The sequence below is a fragment of the Peromyscus maniculatus genome, chromosome 17, assembly GCF_049852395.1.
Source record: "Peromyscus maniculatus bairdii isolate BWxNUB_F1_BW_parent chromosome 17, HU_Pman_BW_mat_3.1, whole genome shotgun sequence".
NCBI classification, from domain to species: Eukaryota; Metazoa; Chordata; class Mammalia; order Rodentia; family Cricetidae; genus Peromyscus; species Peromyscus maniculatus.
The window spans coordinates 60,188,727-60,197,345 of NC_134868.1; the positions used below are offsets into that span (position 1 = coordinate 60,188,727).

General features: G+C 47.5%; 1 long non-coding RNA gene across 1 annotated transcript; it reads right to left on the reverse strand.

Annotated features, from left to right (window-relative positions):
* Positions 1 to 2,741: 2,741 nt before the first annotated feature.
* LOC121823518 (uncharacterized) lies at positions 2,742 to 6,924 on the reverse strand. The gene is made up of 3 exons (XR_013045429.1): positions 6,804 to 6,924; positions 6,210 to 6,269; positions 2,742 to 6,101 (listed from the first exon to the last, which is right to left on the reverse strand). It is a non-coding gene; the product is annotated as an uncharacterized LOC121823518 (long non-coding RNA).
* Between the last annotated feature and the right edge of the window lie 1,695 nt (positions 6,925 to 8,619).

An 8,619-nucleotide genomic window follows, 5' to 3' on the forward strand; every position in this document is an offset into this window, starting at 1 on the left:
CAATGAATGCAGTGTAATGTGGTATATCGAAAGAATGTGTAGTTTTGACTTTTTTTTTTTTTTTTTTTTTTTTTTTTTTTTACAGGAATCACAGTGAAGAGATTGCCATGAGTCTCACAGGAGATTTTGGATGCTTGAATGGTGTTTAGACTATAAAAGACTATGGGGACTTTTGAAGTTGAACTAAATGTCCTTGGGACTGTAAGATGGCCACAAGCCCACGGTAGCCAAGTGCCTGTGGTGGTTTGCTTGAGAAATATCTCCTGTAGGCTTATGTATTGGTGAAATAATTAAGGCCACTCCACATAGTTAAAAGGATATTTATTTAATGGTGTAACTCACAAATGAAGGGATAGGCAGGTCGCAGGGTCTAGGGAAGGTGTATCGCAATCCAGCGGTGTTCTCTGGAGCTCTGCTCCGTCCACCTCCACCGTCCAGGGTCCCTGCACAGAGAGATCACTCGCCCATTCAGATCTCGGGTCTCCAGGCACCTCCCCTGGCCCCGCCTCATAGGCAGGACAGTTGCCAGAGTCTCAATGGGGGTTGGGACTTCCAGATCCAAGCTGGAATGGCTACCCACTACACTTAAGTATTGAACGCTTGCCCCTTAGTTGTTGGCGCTGTTTGGAGAGGTTATGGAATATTTGGGAAGTACAGCCTTGCTGGAGGAAGGGCATCACCAAGGGGAGGCTTTAAGGTTTGTAGCCCTGACTTCCCACTGTGTGAATAAAAAATACGCTAAGCCACTTTGTCCTGTGATATTTTGTTTGGGTTCTGACAAATAAACCTTGCTTGGAGTCCGAGAGTAGAGCTAGCCACTAGTTAACCATAGAGGTTTGGAGGTCTGTACAGAGAGGAACAGGAAGTGATAAGGTAGGGCAGAGACAGAATCTCTGCCCTTCTGGAGGAAGGAATGAAAGAGATAGCAAGTCACAGGTGGCTGCTCCCCTGCTTCTCTGATCTTTCAGGTTTTTACCCCAATATATGACTCTTGGCTTTTATTGATAAGATTAATTAGATTTATGCATCATAGTTTCCTGCTTTATAGGAGGCATGTAGGTCCTTATCCTCACAGAGAAACACTAGGGAACCTGGAATGTTAACTACACAGGGCTGTTCCTTCAAAGGAAGGGATGCATAACCTGTTATACACCCAGAAGGCTGGGAGTGGATGTAGTTAATAGCCTGGTGATCTTTGCACTATCTGTGTGGTCAGGCTATGTCTGATCCTCTTGAGACCTTTATTGTAAGTTTGTTTTTCTCAGTCAATCTATAGAACCCATCTTTATGGAAGATGTCACACATAGTCAGTCTATAGAACCCGTCTTTATGGAAGGTGTCACATGTAGTCAGGCTATAAAACCCATCTTTATGGAAGATGTCACACATAGTCTATAGAAGCCATCTTTATGGAAGATGTCACATGTAGTCAGTCTATAGAACCCATCTTTATGGAAGGTGTACTTTACAAAAGTGTTTTTGATGAAATCAAACTGTCCCCTCAAAAGGACATCCTACTTCTTGGCTTATTTCTTGTTACTTTGGTCATGGTGACAGGAGAAGTCGCAAATGCCCTTTTTCAGGCTTTGGCTCCATTTATGAAGTGCAGGGAACAGCACTTCATAAATGGAGGGAGCCTTGCTCACCGGTCTGCTACCAAACGACAGCAGGAGGTGTCAGCAAGGAGGGGAAAGTGACTTCCAGGCGGCATGAGCGATTGTGTCTTGACTGTTGTGGATGTGCCCTTTGTGTTTTTGTTCAAAATTTTTGAGATTTAGCACGATCTCAGTGCAAATGTTCCACAAGGCAGGAGCAGAGACAGCACAGGTCACACAGTGAGCGCAGCTGTGAGGGATGCTCACATGCTCGCTGGCTCCTTCTCCTAGAGCTGTGTGTGCTTGATGGTCCCCCTCCCCCCCAGCAGAGACAGAAATGGAGCAGGGCTGCACCAGCTACCCTCTGTGCGAGAGGACAAGGTCAGTCACTTTGGCTCTGTGCACTCCATCACTTCTGTTCGACACTCCACTCCAAAGAGATCCTTGTTTTGACAGGAATAAAAAGTTCAGTTGTTTGCCTTCTACTGATGGAATATGCAAAGCACATGCACCTCATTCAGTCACATTCATGACCAAGTACAATGCACACCTCCTTTTGCCTTCAAATGTCACAAACCTCTTCCTATCTCAGCTCTCAGTCTAATATGGAATAAAACCCATCTACTGAGTTACTGGAGAGCACACAGGACTGCCAGTCGTGGTAGCAAGATCCTAAGGCAGGGTGGGAGCGGGAGACAAAGACCATGGGGGAGGGGCTGAGAATTTTCCAGATCGTTCTCACTGCCTGCTATTCCCACGGTAGGTAACACCAACTTCTGCAAATCAAGAGTTCACGTGAACAGCTGGTGGCATGGTGAACATAGCCTGAGCAATTGGTCTACAACATCCCCCTTCCCTCTCCTCCACCAAGCTCCTCTGTCCTCACACGTCCTGTTTTACTAATGAATAAAAGCACTGCAGTATTAGGCCTCTATTATTGTAGGTTAAATCTAGGTGACCACAAACATTTTTTCAAGGCTCTCCTCTCTCTCTCTCTCTCTCTCTCTCTCTCTCTCTCTCTCTCCTTCTCTCTCTCTCTCTCTCTCTCTCTCTCTCTCTCTCTCTCTCTCTCTCTCTGTGTGTGTGTGCACGCTTTCTGTTGCTTTGATAAAACACCATGGCCCAAAGCAGAGAGTTTACTTTGGCTGACGGTTCAGAGGGACAGAGCCCATAGTGGTGGGGACGGCAAGGCAAGTGGTAGAAGCAGGAGGCTGGCTGGTCACATTTTTATCCACACGGGAAGCAGGAAGTGGAGTGAGACTGTAAATTCTCAATGCCCATCCCCAGTGAAGAACTTCCTTTAGCAAGGCTGTACCCCTAAATGATCCATAATCTCCCCAAACAGCTCTATCAACCGGGGACCACGTATTCAAATATACAGCTGTTGGGGGACAGATCTCATTCAAAAGTCCACACCAAGTTTGGGCAGTCCATGCCAAACTGTTTGCTCCACAACCGAGGAGTGTGTACACATCTTTCCTTCCTCGTCTATCCCGGGAGGCTCAAGAGACTGCACCAACTACTCCTATCTCCTATGAACTTACAAAAATATGGTTTACTTCCTGGAGACAACCAACTGCATAACTGTCACCTGGCTTAGGGCTGCCAGCACAAGTGCTATGTTTAAAGGGGCAGAGAAAAATAGTAAGTAGAGCATGAGGACTTACTGGTTCTAAGATGCTGTTTTCTTCACTTTGTCAGCCATTCTTCTCCGGAGAATGAGAATCCAGCAGATGAACCTATACTTCCATGTTTATGTGTCTCCTTACCCTGGGGTTGGGCACAGACCTGACATCTCCCTGGGTCAGGACATGAAGGATCCTGCCCAAATTGGATGGTTGTGGTTTGCCCTGTTTCATAAACAGACATGGGAGAGTGGTGGGATACTCCCGCTACATTGTTTTCTGCCCCACGTGCATATGATCCACCTTGTTTGCCTTGAATCATCACCCCTGGCCACCCTAGCTGGCAGAGTGACCCACTCCCTGCCTAGTGCCACTGGTGTGAAAAGTCAACACGGCCCAGAGGCAATGTCCTTTTTCCATTGCTGGGGCCACTGGTGGCAAAACCCTCCAATCAGCAGAGTATGAGAGCGCAAGGACAAGAAGATAACTCAGCTTTTCCAGTAGCCTGTTAGAGGGACCGGGGACTAGAGAACCAGTTCCCTGGACTTCCAGACTTGAATCTTTACTAAATAAGAAACAGACACCATGTTTGTTTGCCAACTGGGAGAGTCTACAAGGCAGTCTGCGGCCATCATGAGTGGCTATGCCGCCATATCATCACCTACTGTTCACGTGCCATTTGGGGACAGCTGCTTCAAGGTGACGAGGTACAAGAGGAGATGAGTGACGCACACAAGCCAGGGAACACCGCTGCACCTCTCTGGTGATGTCATGAACTCCCTAACGGGCAGGGAGCCCCGAGTGGTGCACTTCGCCAGTGAGCTGTGTATTCCTCGGGCCCACGCAGCCTTTGGCAAAGCACTTCAGGCTATGACACCATAATGACGCCATTCGAGATGAAAACTGTGTGTTGTGATCACTTGTCCAAAGAGCAAATGGCCTTTCAACTCAGGCAAAACTGCCATGCTGGGGAGCCCAGATTGGTATGTGGGTGAGTGGGTATTCTGCTGTGCTTAGAATCAGATGGCCATCAGTTGACTGGAGTTCCATAACAGAGCCCATGTAAAACCTCCACACTATCTCTCCAGACCACTTTTTCTTGAGCCCACTGAGCAAGGGCAAAGGAATGCAGAAAAGATGATTTCCTCACACCCAGGAAGCAGGCCTTCCTGCCCAGCTGATGAGTGAAGGCCGCCTTTCAGACTTGGCTCTTTCCTGATGGTTCTCATGGAACAAGCAGATCCTCAGACTCTGTGGTCATTTAGAGAACTGCTTTTTTTTGGGGGGGGGGCACTGCTCAAATTTAGATGTGTTTCTATTTCTAAATCACTGGGATCTAGCCTGGGCACGGGGGAGTGAGCTGATTGGCTCCAAATTTAGAACACACCTAGAGCGGGGGTTGTAATTGGACCATGTGATGATTCTGCTATCCTTTCTTGTCATTTATCGGGATGTGGAGAAACCAGGATTGAATCAGGAAATTCTACCTGTGTCTTCCTCGTGTCCCAGTCAGGGGTGTTTGTGTCTCCAGGTGCCCCAGAATGGGACATCACATATTTCTTCCTTGGCAGAATAGGAAATAGACCTATTCTTAAAATCATTGCTCTTGTTCCATAGTGTCTCTTCCTTGGTGCTTCTCTGGCTTTTGCTGGGGTCAGAGGTGAGTCTGCAAACCTGCCTACAGGTCTCTCAGGAATTGTCAGGCAGGCATAGAAACACAGTGCACAGATGCACATGCCTATGATCACTGACAGGCAGGAGGGAGCATGTGCTGACTGACCCACACAGTGCTTAGAGCACAGAGCCCCGCAACAGAGAACACGGAGCCCCAGTCTAGAAATCTGAGCTTGTCCTTTCTATTTTTTATTTGACTATGTGAGCGGGAAGTAAGAAGTGTTGGTCATTGTCCACAAAAGAAGTTTCTCTCTCCAGTTCTTAGGGCACAGGGTTCGTCTGTTCTCTCTGTACTTGAATAGAGAAGGATTCCCATCCTCTCCCTTGCGTGGGATCCGGGGTTTGTCCACAAAGCAGAGACTGATCTCATGTCTACGTGTTTTGTTCTCCGAAGGCTTGTGGTGTGGTGGTGGGAGAGCCAAGTAATTAGAGAGGTTTGTATGGTTTGGGGCAGTTAAACCCGCCGTGCAGTGGGGCTCGCTCCAAAGTTAACAATTATCTTAACACAATATTTACCTCATGGGGAAGCAGCCACGCTGTCTGCCTCTTCCTTCAGTGAAATCTCCTGTGGAGCAGACTTCAAAACCGTGCAGAAAAAAACGCTAGCTTTGTAGCGAGCGCTGCTGGATCCCGGCAGCGCTGAGGATCGAGGTGGCCCGTGGAACTCTTTGGATCTGAGGTGGTCAGATACGTGTGACTGATTGACAGCTCTATAATGTTACAAACAGTGCTTCCTGTCGACTCAGGCACTGTGGTGGAGTCCTTGTCATTTTCTTCTGCTAACAAGAAGTGAGGCACCAGGAGGTGACTGTATTGATTATTTTTATTGATCGTATTATTCAAGTAGTTATCAAGCTTAGGCTAAACTGCATGCTCTCTAGAACCTGCTGTGACAGAGGGTGAACAGGACATCATAATAGAGTTTGCTGCAAATAGTGTGACTGACAGAGATGCAGCCATGTGTGTCTTAATGTCGACTGGGAGCAGGGCTTTCCGGGAGGCTCAGGAAGTTTTCTCCTCACCTTGGGTCTATTTCAGGATGGAGGGAGCCAACCACTGGACTGTCTTTCCTCTCTAATGTGTCTCCTTTGGATAGAACAAGTAGAGTTACAGGTCTTGGTGATGATGGATCTTCTGTGGGTCTACATGCTAGTTGGCTTCCTCGTTGTCCCCAGAATGAGAGGCTACCTCTCCAGGGAGGAAACAGCTATGGTGAACACAAGACAGCATGCAGTATAGACTTCCAGAAGAACTTGTGGCCAGGGTGAGAAGACGTATGGGCCGAAGGTAATTTAGTAGGTGCTTGGGTACTTACATGACTATAAAGACGGCAGGTTTATGAGGAGCGTGAAGAGTTCTGAAGAGGAGAAGAGTCCTATTCAAGGGAGGTAGAACTGGATTGTATTTTAAATATTTTTATTCTGTTTCTATATATTCATTCACGGCAACAGAATGCAACATAACATAATATAACATAACATAATAAATATAATATAGTACATAAACTGCCAAGCAAATAGATATACACACATGAGCTCACACATGGCCTCTCCCAGCCCCTTACCATCACACATCAAGCACCAAGTGCCGCAGACTAAACTCTTAATTCTTGAGAACGTGTTGTGATGCTGCCTAGTTTTATAATGCTCATCCTTAACTTTGGCAAACACACTTGGTGGTGGTGGTGGTGGGCTTCCAAAATGAGCAGTGTTGGGAGTCATAAATCCTGCTTTTGAAGGTGGTAACCTGGACCCGTACTTTAGGGCCTTACAAGTGATCTATATGCACAGTGAGGATGTGGACCATTGCTTTAGATAACTAGGAGTCGTTCTCTGCTCTTCAAATTCCCTCCGCCCAGTTCGTGTCTTCTGCATAGGTCTGTATTGACCACACAGTAAAATCTACTCACCCTCTTTCCCACTTTCAGTGGGAGGAGTCAGTCTGTGCCCTGCCTTGAAGTACAGAAGGCAGTGTGGAGTCCAGGTACGAAAGGCACCACCTCCAATGAGGACTGAGTGACCCTCTCAGAGCATTGCCCATGGGTATTCCCCCCCGCCCCCCCGCAACAACCAGCCCCACATCAGGCCAACCTGGAAGATAGGAGCCAGCTCCCCACAGACTTAGTGTAGTTAAGTTGGGGTCCCTAAAAAATTCCCTTTGAGGGTAAAATCTTGATTTTTTTGAGGTTAAGAGGGTGAAGAGCCACTGTGAACATGTCTGAAAAGCTAGGTGTGCTGAGCAAAACCACAGGGTGGCAGATGCCAGTATCTGAAGACTTGAACAGGACAGGAGTATGCTCGGACTGAGTGAGAGCCAAGTCCCTACCACAAGGAACCTTACTCACCGGAAGCATACCCTGTTCTAGAGAGCTTCTAGAAGGTTCTTCCTGATCGTGACTGTGCATAAGGCTGAGATAGAGAAGGATTTAGAAATAATATGCATAGCAGCCATTAAGAATAGGTGTGTGTGTGTGTGTATGTGTGTGTGTGTGTACACGCACACACATGCACGTGTGTGAAAGAGAGGGAAATTTTGTGAGATGTGAGATATAAGATGTCTGTCTCAGCGAGGTGAGCATCTCAGTGAGGCATTTGGATAAAATAAAGGACGAGGAAAGTCCTTCGTGCGTCAGGGAGTCATGACTGAGGACAAAGGCTTGCGGAGCAGGTGGTAACTACAGCTGAGAAGTCATTTACACGCTGGAGGAAACTCCAGATATGATCCAGGTGCTCACAGCCTTCCTCAAAGGCAGGAAGTGACCAACACATAGCAAGACAAGCATGAATCTCAGCGCTGGGACCCTCCTGGGTCTTCTCAGAAGGCCCTCCTTCACCAGCATCCCCTTGCTCTGGCTGGGGTTCCAGCTCTCCTCCACCCTTCAGAACAAAGCTTTCAGCCCTTTGTACCGTCATTTCCACTCTCTCCCCACCTGGCTCTTCCTTTTCTCCACGCTCACAGGCAGGGATGACCTGGGCCACATTCCTGCTGTGCGTGGTGAAACCTCTGTAAAGCCCCTCTGCATTTCCTGCATAGGTGATGCCCCGAGTCCATCTGTGAAAGCAGACATCCTGTTTCTTCTTTATCCCAGGTGTCTCCAGCTCAGTGCCCTTTACCAGTTCTTACAGGTCAGGATGCTCTGCCCTGATCCTCATCTTTCTCACACAGCCTTGGGACTTCAGGTGTATGTATCCAGAGGTCACCCTGAGGACTGTGTAATGTGAGTGGTCAGAACAGACCTCTCCCCTCCATGGCATTGTCCAATCCCATCGAGGCATCCTGGGGGATGCCTCAGGCATATCTCAGCATTCCTTGTGACCACTCCTACAATCCTGCTACATGGTCTCACATATTCACACACTTACATGAACACTGTGCATTATCATGCACACTTATGTGCACATATGTGCACACAAACACACATGTGGGCACTCATTCACATAGGCAGGTACACACACACACACACATTTGGTCTTTTTTTTTTTTTTGTACACATAATTCTATTTTTCCAGTGCTCTGTTGTAAATCCTAAGAGCCAACCTTGACCTCTCCTTCCAATCACATTCCACACTTAATCCTTCAGGAAATCATGCCGGCTCTGCATTCAGTCCACTTCAAGTTGGGCCCTTTCAGGTCACAGAGAGATTATTGCAGGAGCTTTTTTCCTGGTCCCAGAGTGACTTCCTACCTGCCAAGACAAGTTCATTCCAAAACAGTCAGCAAATTCA